The 22,885-nt window shown below is 41.3% G+C and overlaps 1 protein-coding gene across 6 annotated transcripts in view; it reads right to left on the bottom strand.

Moving 5' to 3' along the window:
* Positions 1-22,885, bottom strand: part of CPQ (carboxypeptidase Q) — a 475,775-nt gene that overhangs the window by 229,086 nt on the left and 223,804 nt on the right. The window lies entirely within an intron of this gene.

A 22,885-nucleotide genomic window follows, 5' to 3' on the forward strand; every position in this document is an offset into this window, starting at 1 on the left:
GAATAAAGAATATTAGAAAGTCAACCTGGTTAAGTGTGCCCTGTGCCACTAGGAGGGCTGGTATGATTTTGACTGAGAGGTCCTTATCCCTGTAGCTCAGTCTTGGCTAAGATGACTTCCGCATCCAGTGGCAATGGCTCACGGAGATATCATCGAAAAGTTTGCAGGCTACTACCTTCTACTTACTTCTGGCCCAAGGAAAGATGGAGATGCTCTGGTAGAGGCAGATCTTCCAACTCCCCTATCCCTACAGGGAATTTATCCTCACTGAGACATATGGAAATGGACTGAGGGGAGGGGTCAGTGTTAAGGAGTGGTCTCAACTGCATAGCCCTGCTACTACCTCAACTTTGCAGGTCAGCTAATCTTATAGGATGCATCACCCAGTCAAGCACCAGAGGACTGATCTGACCCTGCCTTGGGCACTCTGAGCTCTCCGCACACCATGGGGTGGTCTAATCAACACCAACCACGTATGCATTCATCTAAAGAAATTGGCTTTTTGAGCATATTATGATCTGTGTTAAGTATTCACTTTTTAAGAGGAGTTTCTGCATTGGACGTAACTATAAGGAATTTGGTTAAAATTATGATAGATAAGTAGCACTGTCCTATTTAATCAGAAAAGGACGAAATATCTAAAAGCCTTTTAGGTTCAGAGAGACATTGATTTGAAAGTTGTAATATATTTTTACTTCTTTTTAAACAAAACAAAACCCTATTGCATAGGGTCACGAAGAAGAGAAAAACAATGTGTTATCCCTGCCCCATGTTTCGGCTACTAGTCAGCCTCCAATTCTGTTTGGCAGCTCAGGCTGCGTACATGGAATTCGTAGCAGTCTATCCCTTTCCAAAAGGAAAAAGAGAAATAAATTAGGGGGTTAATCCTTGCTGTCTGATGAACTCCCACTGTCCGAATCACATGCTGCTGAACAAACAGATTTAAAGCCTCTGTTTGCAAAAAGCATTTTGATTATCATCCGAAGTTGTTTTTTTCCTCCCCCAAACCCACTACTTATGTCATCTTGTAAAACAGACAGTTGGGAAAATATTAAGGGTTGATCCTGGTTAGGAAGAATGGGTTGTCATAGTTGCTGTTTTATAAATATGGGCTCTGGACCAAGTCCAATACTGATCATAGTTAGGAAACATCTTTCTAATTAGATGGCTAGAGAATTAAAGTTACATACTCTGTGTTGTCACACAAGAATAACAAAGCTCTCTGAAATTTAAAATTTTAATTTAATTTAAAAATATGATTGAAAAAAATGATTGCTACTCTTAGGGAGGAAACAGAAGCATTCTCCAGTTCTTGAGGTAAAATTTTTAGTGAAAAAAATATAATGCACACAAAATTCTTTTAAATTGTAGCCTAAAAATAACAGGAAAGGAATCCCAAATCAAAGTTGTTACTTGAATGTCCCCTCCGTCCCTTCGCTCTCTCCACCAAGATTCTTCCACATATGAGCAAACAGTTACAGCTTTAATGATGAATGACTATGACAATAAACTAAGGCTGTATAAGGCCAATAATATCAGATGGTTTACTATATTATTTTGAGGCAAGTTTCTTCAAATTTCCATAGAAATCTTTCTGAGAATGAAGGAAAACGTTGAAAGTTTAATTTGGGGGTGGGGGGAAGGTATACTTTCAACACAGCAAAGAACCAACAGTGTACTCTCACGAAAAGGAGAAACCTCCCTGACTCCAGAGTCAACAGTTTTCTGTTCAACCACATCCCTCCACGCCGAACACGTCAACTCCTACTTGAAAAGCGGGTATCCAGACTCGGGGCTCATAACAGGTGCTCAATACGTATTTGTGGAATGAATGAACGGCTAAAAGCTGATCTGACCACAGAATGGCTTCAAAGCAAAACAAAAACAAAAACAAAACAAAACAAACAAAACAAAAGTATGTCAGTATTCCGTTCTTCACTTTCAGTGGAACAATGACAGAAAATTGAAAGGCATTAGATTCTGGAAGCTGAGGAATAAATAAAAATACTCTTTTCAGATTTGGCAAGTTTGCTGCTATCTTCATCCCAGCGTTAGGCAGAAATCCACCGTCACCAGTGGATAACCCACCAGCGGTAACCCACCAGTGGTAACCTGTCAAAACTCTCTTATAACAAATCCAGTGTGTAAACTACACTAGGAAGAAACAGGTGCACATTCTACACTCATGGTAACTGGGAGAGATAAAGAGAAGGAGATTTAAATCGAATAGCCTGCCTTCCAATTCCACCCGCCCCCTGAGCAGCTCTGTGTTTGTACAGACTCTCTGAACAAGCACTTCATCTGTAAAATGGAGTAAATAATAACACTTATTTTAAGGGCTGGCTTAGATTCAAATGATGTGTGTGATAAGTGCTTTATAAACTACAAGGAATAAAATAAAATCAGAAATTCCAGAGTGAATTTTGCTACTCAATGCCGAGTGTGTTAGTTGGCTAGGGCTGCCATAACACAATACCACAGAGTAGGTGGCTTAAACCACAGAAATTTATTTTCTCACACTTTCTCACAGGCTACGAGTGTAAGATCTAAGTGTCAGCAGGTTTGGTTCCTCCTGAGGCCAGTCTCCTTGGCTTGCAGATGGTCTCCTTCTCTCTATCTCTTCACACGGCTGTTCCTCTGTGAACGTGCACCCCTGGTCTCTCTGTGTGCCCATTTCTTCTTCTTAGAAGGACATCAATTATATTAGATTAGGGCTCGCCCTAAAGGCCTCATTTTAACTCAATCACTCTTTAAAGGCCCTATCTCTAGATATGGTCACCTTCTGAGGTACTGGGGGTTAGGGCTTCAATGTCTTTGGGGGGGAAGAGAATTTAGCCCATAACACCAACTAAATACGTTTTAATATAAAAAATGTGGTGAGAGGATGAGATACTGAAACAACACTGAAGGCTGATCTACTGACTAATTAGCAGAATGCCAGAGGTAACTGATAGCGTTTGGAGAGAACAATATATTATAGCTGTTAAGAAAGCAAGTTCATTACCAAATAACACAATGACTTACACCAACAACTTCACAACATTAACAGCTAAATGGAGTAGCTAATGGACTTCAGATCATTAAGAAATGATTCGTATAGCTGCTCTTTTTCTTGGCTGCTAGAACACAATCTTTCAATTTAACAGGGCTCAGTGAAGAAAGTACCGCTGCCTGCTTAGACTGCAAAATCTCCAGTGCCCCATCCCCAAACCACACCCCCCAATTTTTTTCCCTAAACTTTTCCAAGTAATCTTAGACAACTATCCAATACTTGCTTGGCATTATATTAACTGTCATGATAGATAATAACAAATATAGGTAATACTTATTGGAAGCTTATGATGTCAGGTATTATGCTAAGTGTTTTACATGCATTATCTTGTTTTACCCTCATACAACCCTCATAAACCAACAATATGTATTCTTATTACCCCAACTTTAATGTGGAGAAACTGAGGCTCAGAGAAGTTAATGACTTACCCATTTGGGCAGGGAAGGAGCTAAGGTTCAAACATAGGTGCGTCGAACTCCAGAGCCCACATTCTTAATGACCTCATGTGGCTTTCTTGTCTTAGCCCTAACTGGACTTTTGTTGCTGAAGGGATTCTTTCTAAAGGTTAGGCCATACGAACAACACAGCAAATCTACACAGAAATGATATTAAAGTATGAGAGATGTGTCTACCTAATCAGAAAAATCTAGTTCTTTTGGCAATCTCCCCAATTATTGTGTCCTCAGTTTCCTACAATTCTTCCAGGTCACCCCAGAATACCTCCCAGAGGCAGTACAGTTTGGGGGCATAAAGCTGAGTTAATACTTGGGAATGTAAGATTCTAGTACATCCCAACATTAACCTTTAACTTCTCAAATGATGCCCGAGCAACTATAATGTATTTCAGAGCTTTTAGTGCCTGTTCACAGTTAATGCAGCAAACACAGTGCTGTTCACTTATTTTTATATTCAATAAGCAGGTATTGACTATACCTAGCAGAGTCAGGCCAGTGCAAGGCTCATGGTACACACCGAGTGAGATGTGGTCCCTGCCCTAGTAGGGCTCATCGTCTAGTGGGGAAAATGAACAGATGTATTGCAACAGAGTGCTGTATGACATGTGCCCTGAGAGAGAGACAGTCAGAATGCCATGGAAGCCAAGAACAAGGTAATCTACTTTGCTTGGAGGAGTCAGGAGTATCTTTTCCAAAGAGATAACATGAGCTGAGGCTAGAGGGGGTCATAGAAAATGTAGATCAAGTGTAAGACCTCTTGTTTAAGTTGGGGGTCCCTCTCCTATTCAAAATCACTCCCCGCAAACAACCCATAGCCCACGAAATACAAACACAAACTCCATCTTTGATGAAATTTAAAGACCTCTGTAACACTGAAACTCATTAACTGAAGGTGTAAAGCAGATACAGAATTCTTACTGACTTGTCAGAGTAAAGCAAGAGGAGCCCATGTGCCTGCAGACAGTATACCTAAGGGAACCAAGCTACATTACTGCAGAGAACCAACGGAAGGTTCAGGAATTAGAGGTATCAGGTACCTCTAAAGCAGGGGTGAGATGTCGTATTAAAAGCAAGAAGTTTGCTTCAAAGTACTTATGAAAAGCTGGTACACCCCCAGGTTTCTACTCTTCATGCCCACTCAAGCAACTGCAACCTGCCTTCTCCAAATGCCCACAAACAGGAGCATAAGTCTCACAGAGGGTGACTCCGAAAGTAAAACAATAAGACCCCCGCTTTCCTTCTCCATCCAGTTCCCAGATACCCATGGCCTTATTCCTGGCTCTGCATACTTATTCTCAATGAAGTATTCCAGAAAACAGAGGGTCCCGGGAGGTGAGGATGAGTGCTAAGAAGAACCGAAAATTATTTAAGAAGTTTGATCACGTGGGAAAAATGTAGACTGGAAGGCAGCTATAGGTACAAAAAATGAATTAATTACTAATTCTAGGATTTTTTTTAATTAACAAGAAAATAAATAATGTAAAAACTAAGTATTGATTTAATTTAAAAAACTGCAAAATAACTATGTTATGAAGAAATTGGTCAGGGGAAGGAGGTGAAATGAAGTTCAATCCTCATCTACGATGATAGGAAATCAGTGGATATTGTTTCAAATTGATGTCTCAATAGATAGCTGTAGAGCACATTATTTAGAATTATGGATACAAATAGCTAACAGGTGAATGTGTGGCTCCTGGGAAACAGGTCAAGATGGAGTAAGAGGAGGGGACTGCTATTTTTTATTAGAAGCCTTTCAGCACTGTTTGACATCCTTAGCTGTATATCTAGTCCTTGGATAAATATAAAACATAATTTTAAACAGATTACATTTTTAAATTGTGTGGCTGGTAAGGAATCAAGATGGCAGAGTAGGAAGACCCTGAATCACCTCCTTCCGTGGGCACGCCTAAACTACAACTACTCACAGAGCAACCTTCTATGAGAACAGCCAGGAGACTAGCAGAAGAGATTTTCTACAACTAAAGATATAACAAAGGAACCACAATGAGATGGGTAGGAGGGGCAGCACTCCCCGAGGAGCAAAGGGGCTGAGTGAGCCCTGCATTGGGCTTCCCAACCCAGGGTCCTGTACCAGGAAGATGAGGCCCCAGAACATCGGGCTTTGAAAACCAGCAGGGCTTATGTTCAGGAGAGCTGGGGGGCTATAGGAAATAGAAAGTGCTATATTAAAGGGCATATGAAAAACCTCACACACTCCAAGTCCCAATGCAGAGGAAGTAGTCTGAAAGGCACCTGGGTTGCTGATCTTGGAGATTTTTCTGGAGAGGCAGGAGGCAGCTGAGACTCCCTTTGGGGGCTGAGACACTGGCAGCAGACATTTTTGGGGATCTCATTCTACCGTGCTGACACTGGCACTGGCAAGTACCATTTTGAAATGCTCCTTCCAGAGTATTATTGAGGGGGCCTTCCCTGCTCACCAGCAAACTCACAGCAACCACACACAGCTGGACCACATGGCCAGTCATGCTAGGAGCTGGTGCCGCCCACCAGCGGGTCCACAGCAGCTGCAGAGCCTCACAGCTGGCTGAACGAGGGCCCAGCCTCACTACCAGCATGCCTATAATAGTTGGCTCCACCACAAGAGAAGGGTCCGTGCAGCCCACATAGGAAACACCCCAAGAGAATCTACCTCTGATAACCAGAAGGAAGCATGATGCTGGGCCCCAGAGGATGTCTCCTACATAAGATCACTTCTCCAAGATCAGGAATAGAAATAAACACACAGAATTAGGCAAAACAAGAAGACAAAGGAATATGTTCCAAACAAAGGAACAAGAAATAAACTCAGAAAAAGAACTAAATGGAACAAAGATAGGCAATCTACCCAATAAAGAGTTCAAGGTAATGATCATAGTGATGCTCACTGATCTTGGAAGAAAAATGGATGAACACAGAGAGGACTACAACAGAGTTAGAAAATATAAAAAAGAACCAATCAGAGCTGAAAAATATAATAACTGAAATGAAGAATACACTAGAAGGAATCAACAGTTGATTAGATTATACAGAAGAACAGATGAGCAATCTGGAAGATAGGGTAGTGGAAATCACCCAAATGGAAAAGAAAAAAGAAAAAATAATTTTTTTGTATGAGGATAGTTTAAGGGACCTCTGGGACTACTATTCACATTATAGGGGTCTGAGAAGGAAAAGAGAGAGAGAAAAGTGCAGGAAATTTATTTGAAGAAATAAGAGCTGAAAACTTCCAGGTCCAGAAAGCACAGAGAGTCCCAAACGAGACAAACCCATAGAGGTCCACACCAAGACACATTGTAATTAAAATGTCAGAAATTAATGAGAAAGAGAGAATCTTAAAAGCACCAAGAGAAAAGTGACTAGTTACATATAAGGTAACTCCTATAAGACAACTGGTTGACTTTTCAATAGAAACTTTGCAGGCCAGAAGATAGATACACAATATATTTAAAATAATGAAACAAAAAATCTATAACCAAGAATACTCTACCCGGCAAGGTTATCATTCAGAACTGAAGGAGATATAAAGAGTTTCACAGACTAGCAAAAGTTAAAAGAATTTATCACCACTAAACCAGCCTTAAAAGAAATGTTAAAGGGACTTCTCTAAGTGGAAAAGAATAGGCCACATTTAGAAATAAGAAAATTATGAAAGGGAAAATCTGAACAGACCAATTACTTAAAGAAATTGAATCAGTAATCAAAAAACTCCCAACAAACTAAAGTTCAGGATCAGACACCTTCACAGGACAATTCTACCAAACATTTAAGAATGAGTTAATACCTATGCTTTTCAAATTACCCCAAAAAATTGAAGAGGAAGGAATGCTCTGAACTCATTCTAGTAGGCCAGCATCACCTTGATTCCAAAACCAGATAAACACACTCAAAAGAAAAAAGGAAACTTATAGACCAATATCACGGATAAACACGGATGCAAAAATCCTCAACAAAATATCAGCAACCTGAACTCAACAATACATTAAAAGGATCATACACCATGATCAAGTGGGGTCTATCCCAGAGACGCAAGGATGATTGAATATCCTCAAATCAATCAATGTGATATACTACATTAACAAAATGAAGGGAAAAATCATATGTTCATCCCAATAAATGCAGAAAAAGTTTTGACAAAATTTGACATCCATTTATAATAAAAACTCTTAACAAAGTGGGTAGAGAGGGAACATACCTCAACATAATAAAAGCTGTATATGACAAAGCTACAGCCAATTTCATAGTCAATGGTGTAAAGCTGAAAACAATTCCTCTAAGATCAGAAATAAGATAAGGATGCCCACTCTTGCTACTTTTATTCAACATGGTATTGGATATCCTAGCCATAGCAATCAGACCATAAAAGAAATAAAAGGAATCCAAACTGAAAAGAAAGAAATAAAACTGTCACTGTTTGCAGATGACATAATACTATATATAAAACACCCTAAAGACTTCAATAAAAAACTATTAGAACTTATAAATGAATTCAGTAAAGTTGCAGGATACAAAATTAATATACAGAAATTTGTTGTGTTTATATACTTTAACAACAAACTATCAGAAAGAGAAATTAAGAAAATAATCCCCTTTACAACTGCATCAAAGAGAATAAAATACCTAGGAATAAATCTAACCAAGGAGGTGAAAGACCTGTACTCTGAAAACTATAAGAATTGATGACAGAAACTGAAGATAACACAAGCAAATGGAAAGATATACCATGATTAGGGACTGGAAGAATTAATCTAAAACAAAGGAGACGAGAATATATAATGGGGAAAAGATAGCCTCTTTAATAAATGGTGTTTGGAAGACTGGACAGCTACATACCAAAAAATGAAACTGAACCACTTTCTCACACCATATACAAAAATAAACTCAAAATGGATTAAAGACTTAAATATAAGACTGAAAATCATAAAACCCCTAGAAGAGAACATAGGCAGTATATTCTTTGACATTGGTCTTAGCAATATTTTTTGGATATGCCTCCTCTGGCAAGGGAAACAAAAGCAAAAATAAACAAATGGGACTACATCAATCTAAAAAGTTTTCGCACAGTGAAGGAAACTTTCAACAAAACAAAAAGGAAGCCTACTGAATGGGAGAAGATAGTTGCCAATGATATATCCAGTAAGGGATTAATATCCAAAATATATAAAGAACTCATAGAATTCAAGATCAAAAAAACAAACAACCAATTAAAAACACGGGCAGAGGATCTGAACAGACATTTTTCCAAAGAAGAAATACAGATGGCCAGTAGGCACATGAAAAGACGCTCAGCATCACTAATCGTCAGGAAAATCAAAACCACAGTGCGATACCACCTCACACCTGTCAGAATCATCAAAAAGCCACCAAATCACAAGTGTTGGCAAGGATGTGGAAAAATGGGAAACCTCATGCTCTGTTGGTAGAATTGTAAATCGGTGCTGCCACTATGGAAAACAGTATGGTGGTTCCTCAAAAAATTAGAACTACCATATAATCTAGCAATTTCACTTCTGGGTATTTACCTGAAGAAAACAAAAAAAAAAAACTAACTCAAAAAAATATATGCACCCCTATGTTCACTGCAGCATTGCTTACAATAACCAAGATATGGAAGCGACCTAAGTGTCCATCAATAGGTGAATGAAGAAAGAAGATGTGAGATACACACACACACACACACACACACACACACACACACACACTAGAATACTACTCAGCCATAAAAAAGAATGAAATCTTGCCATTTATGACAACATGAATGGACTTCAAGGGCATTATGCTAAGTGAAATGAGTCAGACAGAAAAAGACAAATACCATATGATCTTACTTTATATTTGAAATCTGAAAAACAAAACAAAAAATGAAAACAGACTCATTAGGTACAGAAAACAAATAGGTGGTTGCCAGAGGGGAAGGGGTGAGGGGATGGGTGAAATTGGTGAAGGGAATGGAGAGGTACAAACTTCCAGTTACAGAATAAATATGTCACTGGAACGTAATATACAGCATGAAGAATATGTTCAATAATAATGTAATTACTTTGTATGAGGACAGATGGTTTCTAGACTGATTGTGGTGATATTTCATAATGTATTTACATGTCGAATCACTATGTTGTATCCCTGAAGCTAACATGATATTGTAAGTCAACTATATTTCAATTAAATACATACATATATATATATAGTGAAACAACCCCACTGCAGAAGGTGGAGGAGTAGGTGCTCACCTAAGTAACTCTGGAAATGAGCAGAGTCCATGATGTAAAATGAGTTGCTCTAAAGCACTGTACTCTAGTTGATAACGTTGTTTTCTACAGGGGTACAAGTTAACAATGCTGAAACAACAGGACATGTACCCTGGGGCTGAACAATTAATTCAATGGATGGTGGCTGGTGCCACCAATGAGCCAGTTTTCTCATTGTTGGGTGGGAGGTTACAGAAAAGCAAGTGGACAAGGCTGAAACACAGTAAAGGATTAGAGCTGGAGACATCAGTATGAATCACGTTTAGCGTAATACAGATACAGATGTTTATACACAGAAATATTTATGGATATGTATATACACACGGTTTGGTATATAAACACAGATCTCCTTGCCCTGTCAGCTGAGAGGACCTAGAACCAAGGAGACACCCCAATAGCAACAAGCAGACCTAGGGCCAGATCTTTGTTTTTAATGCCATTCTCCAATAAAAAGAACTAGGGTTCCTTGGAGAAGTGGCTGATTCTTGAACTGGGGCAAGAAATATGCAAGATTAGCCTAGAGTATCTTGTAGTGTCAGAAAGCAAGGAGGTGCCTAAAAAACAAGAACAAGAACAACCCGCGCTACAATAACGGGAGTCTGTCAAAGGGACACAGGAGCCAACTGAAAGAGTTCCCAATGGCCAAAGTTGTAACAATATGAGCAAAAAAATAAATAAAGTAGTTTTGAATTATAACCTAAAGTATAGAATAAATATCTATGCATCCATTCTAACACAAATAAATGACTGAATAAGTAAATAGATAAAAAAGAAAAATAGTCAAATTTCCTGTGCAGAAGAACTACACGTAATTTACATAGATGTTCCACCCTTAAGAAGGTACAGCATAACTCTCCAAATCTTTAAGTGTGGGCTGCACATAGTGACTTCCTCCCAAAGAACACAACATGGAAAGGGAAAAAAAAAATAACTTTAAAGTGGAGAAAACTGTCAAGCAAGGTCAACATCAACAGTAATAAGTCATGTTGTTAATATGCGCCCTTGATATGGTGTGATGAGAACGGCACTTTACCTCTGTGGTCTTCCTCCCCAAAACACATCACTCTAGTCTATTCATTCGCAAAATATTAGACAAACTCCACTTGAGGGACATTCTATAAAATACCTGGTCAGTACCCTTAAAAACTGTAAAGGACATCAAGAACAAGGAAAATCTGAGAAACAATCACACCAAGAGCAGTCTAAGAGGTGAGACGTCTAAATGTAGTGTGGATTCCTGGATAAGATCCTGGAACAGAAAAAGGACATCAGGCGATAACTGAAGAAATATGAATGAAGTACGGATCAACATCAATATTGGTTCACAAATTATGACAAATGTGCCCTACTAATGTTAAGACGTTAATAATAGGGGAAACTGGGTGTGGGCTATATGGGAACTCTGCACTATTTTCACAATAATTCTGTAAATTTAAAACTGTTCTGAAATAACAAGGTTATTTAAAAAAAGATAATAGTCACAGATTTCCATAATTTCTGCTCTACTTCTCCATTTTAAACTCACAAGTTTCTAAAACTCTTGGGAGAAATGAAGGAGCATAAGGGAGCTTATTTAAATTCATATCCAAGATCCCTCTGAATTCTAAAACTTTCTCAACTGTAGGCCTACACTATGCTTTCAGCATGCTGCACGCTAGCATGACATGAATTGGTGCTGAAGATGCACTATGTATCAGGATAGTTTGTCAGCAAACAACAGCCGATTTTGGCCAGTTGGGACAGAATAAAGGGATTTATTGGAAAGATATGGGGCAGCTCACAGAATCTTAGGTAAAGCTACCCGGCTAGGCTTCACAAAGGACAGGTAGCAGGCAGCTGGAAGGCAGGCAGCAGGATCTCCTGTCTTCTCTTCAGAGAACTCCCTTGAGAGAAATCAGCTCTAAAGAGTTTTCATTCTAAAGGGAACTCTGCTCAAAGCTCAAATTCTTAGAACAGAGATAGAGAGTCTGGGTGACCTCATTTGAATCACGTGACCACTTTCAGGCAGAGTAGAGCAGAATATCTTAATTGAGGTGCTACTTAGCCTGCATGCAAAGTGGGAGAGTAAGTTCTCCCAAGTAACTCAGGTATTTCCAGAAGAAGAGGAAGCAGATGCTCCATAGGCCAAAATATCAGCTGTCCAACCACAGCTGTTTCTTCAGGGAACCTAAGATGCAAAGGGAAGGTTGAGGCAAAGAGCGTATTTAGACCCAAGCATCCTGAAATAGAGGACAGAGGTGGCAAGTTACAAAGCAGAGAGGTGGGGCCCTCGAGAGAGGAATCTTCAAGGTCCATCCTCAACACTGGCAGCACAGCGATGGACGACAAAGAGTCAAACAACTGTGAGGTCCTCTGGGAAGGGAGCATTCAATGAGAAATAAGTATGGAAAACTCAGGTAGGTGACTTACAATTCATCAACGTAGAGAGTAGCCCATTTTGTCTACATGGGTGGGTGGTGTGTTTTCTCTTATTCCTTCTTTCGCAAACCTTATTTTTAGAGTGATTTTTTTTTTTTTTTAGAATGTGCACAAATCCATGAATGAAAAAGAAAAAGTATATTCAGTCACTGGGATGCTTCCAGTGATCAGCTCTAGATATTTTCGTGTTTCGCCCTTTAGCCACAGACCTCTAGGTACACGATGCGCGTGATCCTACAGAAGGACGTTACCAACACTTCAGGGGGCTTGTCTCCACCTCGCGGGTGTGCAGAGAGGCTTGCACGCAGGAGGGATACTGGGAAAGAACCCTCTTAGGCCCCGACTCTTAAAAATCATAGGCCCCTGCATTGGGGAGGATGGAAAGGGCACTTCAGGCATCACATATCACGGGGCAAGTCAGTGCTAAGGACCACTCAGCAGTTCCTGGTTCTTTAGTTCTTCTCCTCTTTTATGTTACGTGAGGCAGGTAAAGCAGATAACCCAGGAAACCAGCCTCCTGTGTCACAATCCATCTTTTCTGACAACTTAGAACATTTCCCTCTGATTACTCCATCAGTGATTTCAATGCCAAAGAGCCAGCTGCAGTAAGTAATCTTTCCCATTTTTGACTGCACAATGGACCATAATTGGCAGAAATGCATCCCACAAGTCAGTCTCTAACCCACAATTCAGGCTTACATCAACAAATTCCTCCAATCTGCCAAGTGTTACTCCATCTGAGCAATCGCCTTATTCCTGGCATCCTAGCATGCCACCTCCTGCTCTGTATGCTGGAGGCGGGGATCATTTATGGCTAGTTGGAGTCAGCAAAGTCGCTGTGAAACTAGCTTGGTGGAATTCTGACCGAAAATCCCTTACTATAATTTAAAAACAAACCATCCCAAAACGACAAAGCGGAACCAAGGGCTATGCTCCCCTCACTGAAAAGGAAAAAGTTTAATGGAAAATAAAATGGCAAAGCTGCAGGGAAAATTACTATGGCAAAAATTGTATTTCAGATTTCTGAGCACAAGTCAATTATATTTCCTAAAGTTGTTCAAAGGATGGATAAAATGCCAGCTAACCTCGCAGTGTGTATGTCTGTTAATTTCCTACCCGCACTACCTGAGGATTCCAGAGCTCTGTACAGGGCCCTGCTCTAGTCCTTTCACGATCTTACTACCCTTGCTGTAAACCACTCTGTGAAGGGCGCATTCAAAGAATGAATCAAAAACTATATTTTCCTCACATCTAGGTTGTAGTGAGTAACTACAGCTGCCTTTTTAGAGCTATAAAGTCCTAGGGATGGCGTCTCCTTTCACAAAACTAATTAAAACAAAAACCAAAACCTCAAACCCAACGAGAGGTGAAGTTTCCTTATGACACATTGAAGGTACTCAATAAATGTTTGTCAAATTTAAAAATGAAAGTATAAGTAGCACTAATACAATTTGTCTGTTGAAAAAAACAATTAAATTTTGTCTTGGCTATGTACCCCAACTTACCACCACGGCCCCCCAACACACACGTGGCACAATTAAGTAGAGACGCTTGAACACAATGAAAGGAATAAAAGTACTTTTCTTTAAAAGCCATTTATAATCACTTTGTAAACCTAACATGTGTTTAGGAAGCATTATTTTGCGATTTCTTTTCAGTGGTGTTCAAGGTAATCATGTGGGTGTGCAAATAGCAAAGTAATGGCTGAGAAGTAAATGACCATAATACCGGGTTGTTATTTTTTTCTTTCTTTTCTTTTTTTTTTGGTAAAGTTTTCAGCAATCAGCAAGACTTTAGACTGAACAATAATAATTTATAAATAGCTGGACAACCAAAACAACGTCCCTTGAATTGCCTCTTTGAAATTTTAGGTGATGAGGAATTCTTCTCAGAGATGGGAAATAGGACATTTACAAAATACAGACATTTTACTCTCCATCCTGAAATCACAATTCGGACTCCTGACTAGAAAAGGAATTGGAAAGTATCATCCCATACCGCTTGAAAGCTTATAACGGATGAGGGTCCAAAGCCCTGAGTTGAGGGAGGAGAGTCCAATCCACTTAATTTCCTCTTCTGACACCTCACACATGCCCCTTTTCCTTGCACCAGTAGGGTTATGGCAAAGCCCGCTGCCCCTCCCTCTCATCTGGAATTAACTTCTCCACCACTTTGTGCTAGAGAAGCACATGCAGTTCACGAGTTGAGAGCCGATAGATATTTGCTCTCCTGGAAACAACACAAGGATGATGTGGTTGGATCAGCAAGACTTCGAAAGCCAGAGCAAAAAGCAATGGACCATATGTGTTATAACCATTCTTTAAAATGCTGCCAGCCCTGCCAGCAGCGTGGACAATGGCCCATATGTAAGGTACATCTGGAGCTACATGTGGTTGCCTGATTGCCTTGGTCAGCGCTTCTGCATATTTAGTAGAATCAAAGGGTTTAATACGGAGCCCTCTTCATATGGGAAGGTAATGGTAGCTTGTGTATGTTATGGGAGGAGAGGAGCAACAGGAAAGCGCAGGAGGAGACAGTGGGCCCTGGCCTCGCAGGGTCGGGGACGTCACGATCAGATGAGCCATCTGTGTGTGGCACAGCTTGCACGCTCTGCTCATCAGAGAGCTTCTGTCCCACTGCTTCTACTCACACGGGCTTTAAAACAGCCTGTTTACAGATAGAGAGGAGGGTTCAGAGCAGAGCATATGGAATCATGCTATGTAGCTGAGGCAGATTTGATCTCTGAGACTATTTAAAGACTCTAAGCCTGCAGCAATACAACTGGGTTGCTTCTCTTAGTACTCCTTCGAGGTAGGTCAGATTCTGCCATTTCCTTCGAAGAACTGGCAAGGGGAATTCACATTCCTTTACTTTAGCATTATTTCCGTAAAACCCTAAAGAAAACCCTATATAAAGTCACAAATTTGGCACATGCCTGATTTCATACAGTTATGAAACAATAGTAACCAGTTTATATGTCCCCATGTCTTCAAAAATAGCCTTATCATTTAATGTACTTTTTAAAAAGCATTTTGTAGTTATTATTATTACACTGGAACTTAGAGATTTTTCTGACACGAGAAAACTAGATTAAAGCAAACAATATGCTCACAGAGATGTACTTGGCACATAAAGGATATTTTCACATTCATTTGCAAGATAACAGAAAGAATGCCTTTCTTGCTGTCTCCCTCAGAGTGAAAGGATAAGAAATGAAAGTAACCTGGAGTGAAAACTTACTGATGTTATAAGACTTGGCTTCTGAAGTAAGGTACAAAGCTTTAAAAAGAATATTTTTTAATCTGTTCCATACAACGAATGCATTTCAAATGCTAAAAAGAATCCTGAATGACCTTTGTCTAGCTAAAGCTTCCTAATGAGGAAAAGATATCACAAGTGAATCATTCACCTGGCTCTGGGGAGCAAGGCCAGGCAAAATGCCGTTCTTGAATTAGAGCACTTTGCACGGGGCAGCTCCTTTGATCCTCACAGCACCAGCAGGTGGTGGAGACCATTACTGTCACTTTACAGATGGGGAAAGCGAGGCTCCGAGAACTCACGTGACATCGCAGTTAGGCTGCAGAGCCAGGACTCGGCCCCAGGTCTGGCTGACTCTACAGCCCATGCTGTTCCCTTCTGAGTAATGCTGCCCCTGCCCTGCTTTATAAACCTAGATTCGGGAAAATGCCCACAGAAATAGCAGAAATAATGGTAAAATCAGACTAAATCAGGTTACAGAGGAAAACCGCAGGATGTCAATATTTACATGTTTTAATTGTGCGTGGTTTTCTACATATGGTCAATAGAAGGGTTTCTGAGATGAAAAGATTTCGTTTTATTGCCAGAAAGAACTGCTTTTCAGTAAGTCTGCTTATTATATGGTGGGCCTGGATGGCTCAGTGACAGCCCGATGGGGGAGCACAGGCCTTACACGGAAGAGGCCAGATGTAAGCGAAACTCGCTGCCACGTCATTACCAACAAGAATCATTAACCACAGTGTGAGAGGCAGACAAAACACATGGCCCAGGGACTGGGAAAGTGCAAAGGGACTCCTCATTTGATAGGGCACGGGGACAAAAAGGCAAGTACAAGGCCCGCAAGACTGTTCTCCTGCTGAGCTCTCAGGTGCCCTTTTGAGAACACGTACCAGCTTTACCCTTACTGGCCTGAACCTGAACTTGGCAGGAACAAATGACTCAGAAGGTGTCCTCATTTATGAGCTGCATTTCTGAAGGAGCAAACTACTCATTCACGGGTTGGAGCAAGGGCCTTTCCTGGTTGCTGTCTTGTACGTTTTGTTCTGGTTTGGTTCGGTTTTATAATTACTCCCAATGGAAGCCTACTGCCCTCTGCTTGATCTCTGTATTTACCCATGGGGTCTGGTGGCTCGAAAGCACATGGGTCACTAAAATATTAATATAACTCAAGAAAACTGTTTTGGTCTTCTTGCAGCATCCTCATCCTAAAAGATCCTAACTGCAGCTACTAAATTATAGATAATAACATTGATTCCTGTTTGTTCCGTCTCTCAGTCCTCTCCTCCACGTATTGGCACAACAGTGAGCGTCCACTTAGAACAGAGTGAAGCCCACACGGTGAAGTTGCACAGACCTGGGCTCAAGTCCTCACTCAGTCCTCAGGGACACCCCAACAAGATGCCTGGCCTTTCAGAGTATCAGTTTCCCCAACCGTAAAGTAAGAGCAATGATAGGATTATAACACTACTTCGCCAACTGCAATTAAATGCGAACATTCATTTTAAAAAGTACTTTACAGATTAAAAAGTATCATATAAGTGATAACGATTAAGGTTATCATTGTATAAAAGTACAATGGGTGACAAGGAAGGGAAAGGCAGCAACAGGTCTAGATATGACCTAGTGAAAAAAAGTCTTAGAAAACATTACTCCCAGTTCCAGGTCGCCGTTCCCCAGATGTACAACACTGGGCAAGGCATTTAACTTCTTTGAACCAATACTTCTTCCTCTGTCATAAACGTGAATGAAAAGAAGGGAAGAAAACTATGGGCCACACAATGGGCTAGGATTTACATGTTTTCTCTCATTTAATCCAAACGGTAGGCTTCACAAGAAGCATCGTGGTAGCCACTGTTACAGCTGAAGAGACTGGTGACACTGAGAACTTAGTGAAAAGAACACAGAGCACACCTGGTGGCTCCCAATTCAAACCCTGCTCTGCTGACTCCAAAGCACATGCTCAACCTGGTCAAGCACCACACAGAAAAAGTAGAGTGACCAGGGCTTTGATCGAGGTGACTTCTAAGGATTTCTTTTAATTCTATAATACCATGAGTCTGAAACGTGGTGATTTTCCATTTAATTCAAAATAAAAGCCTAAGTAATGCAAAGTTAAATATCTCTTCAGTTCCTACATGAACTCTCTCCACAAATGTTCCCTTGTTTTTCAGGGTCAGGAAAACTGTCTACTAGTGGGCTGATCAAAGCTCCTCAGATGTCCACTCCCAACTCTTCTCTGGGGGATGGATGTGACTCATGTCATTGGGCTAGCTTCTCACAAAAACACAGGCTAATAACAGCAGAACAATCATACCACTGGCTTCCAACACTGTGAGAAAGATCTGCCCACACATCCCAGCTCCACAGACAGAAAAACAGCTCTTTCTCTCGCTCAAAGAAAAGTGCTGAATTTATAGCATGATAAGCTCATGGTACATATATTGAGAAGAAAACAGAGAAAAATCACTGAGGAATTCTCCTCTCTGACCAATGTCTGCAACAGAAGAAGGGTGTTACAGGAAGGCTGCCTTGTGTTAAGTACAAGGCCTCTAACTCCATTTTATTTCCACCATTACTGATGTAATTGTGAATTCCTGCTGCATTTATAATTAAGAAACAGATGGTAATGCTTAGTATTAAGCACTAAGGAGTGGCCATTAAAACAATCTAGAATGCCAGCAGTTGTATATGATATCAGAGGTTCAGTTTACCATAACAAAGTTTCATATCCATGGTAAAAGAGGCCGAGAAATTAAGGCCCTTTTTTCCATCACAAATCCATTCACATCACAGCTGCCCCTTCGTCGAAGGCACATTGCACATCACAGGCAGACTCCTGGACGCGTTCACTGCTGGACACAAAATAGGTCACATCTTGGTTTTATTATACATTGCCATCACAAGTGGCAAAACGTAAAATTCAAGACGGAACATTCGCCGAGTTATGGAAATGCAGCTGGTGAGGCACTAGAGAATCACTTGGGGGATACGGAAGGCTGATGGTAGAGGGAAGAATTCCAGAATGCTGTGGGAACGTGGCCGGCAGCCTAGATCTCCTGGAGAACAGAAGAGGCTATTAAATTCTACTGCAAAAATAAAACAAACCACCCCTCCCCCAAAATATATGTGTATATGTGGTGTGTGTGTGTGTGTGTGTGTGTGTGTGTGTAAAAACTGAAGGGAGAAATGGCTGTATAATTCTTCCAGTAAGACAAGCTTTAACGACCACGTCAGCTAGCTGTTAGGAAAGTAATCTATCTCCCATTCTCCATTTATACACGAGTGTTTTTGCCTTTAGTAATCTGAGCTTCCTGAACAATTTCTCAGCTCAACCTGCCTCCAGATTCTTCTTTGAACTAATTTCATCTCACTGGAGTCACACCACAGTCTCACAGGGATCCAGTTCCCACGGTGGCGGCAGGTCATTCTCTGAACCAACATACCTATCCCGGCAGCAGCTCTTGCTCACATCAATCTGCTTCCGTCCTCCTTAACGGTGTCTGTCACCTACCAGCCTCCGGTCTAAGTCACTAATCTTGCAAGGTGCATGGTAGCAGAGTGGTTTCACCTTTAGAATATCCCAAGGCAGCTAATTATAAGACCTTCCTACTATGAACAGTGCTATACATCACAAAATAATGAGGAACAAACTAAGAATTCTGAACTATATTGTCATGTTGGAACATTCTCTCCCCCAACTTCTTTGCCCCACCCTCAACAGAGAGGGGGAGAGAGAGAAAGTGAGAAATTCAATAAGGAGGTAGTATAGAACAAAGACAGTGCAGGGACAGGTGGAGTCTTGGGAACCATTGGTAAAAATGTTGAAAAACTGTGAACTCATTTTCTGCTTGGATAATCCTTAAGAAAACGTCCTTAATGTTCAGAGCCTCCGATTATGTGACAACAGTCACACTTGAGATTCATTATGTCACAACTGTCAGAAAAGCAAATGGGGGCTTGCCTGGTGGCGCAGTGGTTGAGAGTCCGCCTGCTGATGCAGGGGACACGGGTTCGTGCCCCGGTCCGGGAAGATCCCACATGCCGCGGAGCGGCTGGGCCCGTGAGCCACGGCTGCTGAGCCTGCGCGTCCGGAGCCTGTGCTCCGCAACGGGAGAGGCCACAACAGTGAGAGGCCCGCGTACCGCAAAAAAAAAAAAAAAAAAAAAGAAAAGCAAATGGAAGACAATTCAGACCAGTGCTTTTGCCCACATTTTCCAACCAACAGCACATTTACTAACTGTTCGACAGGACTCAACAAGTCTTTTCTCATGACCTGCATAGGATACAGGAGGAGAACCTAAAATCGAGGAAAAGTAACGCCAGCATCCACAATGCCCAGAATAGCACACAGGCATAGTTGGATGCTAGGAGTGATGTTGTAGACAGGATGGGAACAGCACATCAAAGGAAAGAGGATACTCCACGGCATGGCAGCCAACTAGTGAAGCCAGGAAGAGCAGTGATTGGCTCCACTTCTAAAGTTCCATATACCTTTCCTGTGACAGATACTGCTAGATAGTCACCAACTCTGTTCTCCCCTCCTTCTATAGCATTCACAATAGAGGCATAGCTGGGTATGTTGCTATTCAGCAAGGCTACATCTCCCAGCCTCCCTTTCACTTAGGCGTGGTCAATGGCTTGTGAATGGAAGTGATATGGGCCGCTTCCAGGTCTGAACCGTAAGATATTCCACATTCTCTTTCCCTTTTCCAGCTGACAGGCCAGCTGCTATGATACAGATGATGACGCGGCCCTAGGTTATAAAAGAGCAAGAAGATGGAAGGAAACTGTTTCCTGAATGACAACAGGGAGGAAAACTACTCAGCAGACACGGACCACTCATACCAGGCCTGCCCCCTGAGCAACAAATACGTCTCTTTGATATCTGAGTCACTACATTGTGGAGTTTCTTACAGCAGCTAGACTTTAACTAATACATTCCCCAAACAGGATCAAGATATATCACACATACAAAATATAGTATAAATATAATTCTTTGGTCAGTGTTTGTTTTCCTTATCTACTGCGCTCCCTATCTCAATCTGCCTTGGGAAATTCTCCTTCTACGTTAGTTTGGCAGGTCCTCTTTTCTAATAGCATACAGATATAACTAAGAGCAGTTTTTTCATTTTGATATTCTAGAAATCTTTCAAAGGCTTCTAAGCAACCTAGATCAGATTAGGGTACCTTCCAGACACATATTCCTGTGCTCAATGCTGGCGGTGGGAGGTGGGTTTACAGAAGCCCATGAAATAGACTTTTACTCAGGTAGACTTCTTTTCTAAGTAATTAGCCATCTCTTTTATTTACACAGTTTATTTTGAAATATTTTTCTAAGACCTGTGATTTTAGTAGGGGAAAGTATCTATTTCTATTACATGAAAGGAAACTAAGGCTCAGAGGAGTTAGTATAATTCCCAAGAAGTACAAATCTCTATTCTGGGACAGACATCACCATCCTTCCTCTCATCGCCTAGGACAGCATTCCCAAAATGTGGTCCCTGGATGCTCATGTGAAATGCAGAGCTCAGGTGTCCCCTCCAGCCCCGCTGAATCAGAATTGGCTAGAGATTTGGCAGGAATCCGCACTGCTGACAAGTGCCTCAGCTGATTGTCATGCAAATTAAGCAAAATACTGTCCTAGATAATGGACATACCTCAAGCCAGCTCAGAAACGTCTTCTTAGCTTGTGAGAAAAAGAAATTCATTTATAACATTTAATGTAATCAAAACTGAATCCCAACTTTCTTCCGCCAGAATTTTAAACTTGCACTTGTGTCCCTGATTATTTACCAACATAACCTGGCTTCTGGCAGCTACTGTGATATCTCTATACAGTCTTACGTGTGAACAAATCTGTTTGTTTTTTTTTTTAAATTTGGTTAAGAAAAGGCTGGATTATTTTTTCAAAAGGAACTTCACAATACATAAAGGGAAAACTAAGCCAAAGAACCCCCAAAGAGAAATTAATTGGCAACTAAAAGCTTTTCTAGGCTGGGAGAAAGCCTTACTTCTTTTCTTCAACTCAACCCTGTTTGGTGAACCCTGACCCAAGCCCCACCTTTTTGGCCAAGCTGCCTTCAATACCCTGCTTTCTTCACAGATCTATTCCTCATTTCAGATGGGTGCCAGACGTGATGTGGGAGAGAATCTGATAACCAGTTTCCCGTGGGGCAATGTTCATTAGCTGTTCTTAAGCTGCCTTCCACTTGCCTATCCTATTGTCATAGCTACTGTGCCTCCATGGTTAACAATATGCTTCTGGGCCACCGTCCATTCAACACCTCACTCCTCTCTAATGCCATAAAATCAAAGAATACCCATGCTTGGAAATGACCATCTGCGGTAATCAGCTCCCACAGGGCTGCTGCGTCGCGCAACTCTAAGGGGCCCCAGTCACATCCTAGTCCGTGGCAACGGGGCACGTGGAGTTCGTACAAGCAGATGGCACCCCTGGAGTTGTGCTACTCGCAGTACCAGTTGTTCCTCAACTGTGCGTCAGAATAACCTCGGGAGCTTGTTGCCATTATGGATTCTGGGCATCTGCTCCTTCTCTCCTTTCTCTTCCCTTCACTGGAATTGTGAACAGGTCTGAGATGGGGCCCTTTTTTAAAAAACATCAGCGGTGATTCTGATGATCAGCATGGTTTGGGAATAAATAATCTCACCCAACCCTCCCATTTTGGAGGTGAATGAACTGAGTCCCCCAAGGACTAGATGACAGATAAAAGTCACACACAGCTGGTAAGCCAGAGCTGCAGTCAGGTCCCAGATCTCAAGACTTTCAACAAGGGCCTCTGTCTCCATTATTTAAACAACAATAAATAACGAAAACAAAGGAAAGCTAAACAGCGACAAAAACATTACTAGAAGGGTAAAAAGTGGTGAGACGTCTCAAAATAAAGTATGAAATGCTATTCGTATTCTCCTCTGGGTGGGTCTTCTGCACCACAACTTGCTTCCATGGCAAACGTGGTCCTATTTACGCATGAACACAGAACTCGGGGGATGTATTGAGAAGGGAAAGCTGAGAGTTAAGGGCTTTAGAGTCAAAGGAATAATTTTAAAGAAAACTTGGCTCCCCTAAGGACACCTATCAAGAAAGGTATAGAGGAGGAAGTTTGCTGGCTGCTCTGGGCTGGGTGACCTCCAAAAGATCACCACGTTCAGGGTCTGGCCCTGCCAGGCAGACTTAAGAGGACAGATTCATGCCAATCCAATACTTAAAAGCATGATCAAGGAGCCATAGGGCCCATTTACTATTTTACAGTGGGATGTCTTCTTGGCTTGAGATGTATCAACAGTCTGCTACCCAGGAATGGGCACTTCTTCCTGGGAGGCAAGGACACCCCAAACACTAGCAGCTGGCTCCACCAGAAGCTGCTTTGGGAGCAAATTAGAACAAAGGGAATAAGATGCTTTCATGCCACATTTTCTCTCCGTGTGGCTTTTCCCTG

The sequence above is a fragment of the Delphinapterus leucas genome, chromosome 17, assembly GCF_059928025.1.
Source record: "Delphinapterus leucas isolate spDelLeu-1000000601 "Yukka" chromosome 17, BTC_Dleu_Yukka2, whole genome shotgun sequence".
NCBI lineage: Eukaryota > Metazoa > Chordata > Mammalia > Artiodactyla > Monodontidae > Delphinapterus > Delphinapterus leucas.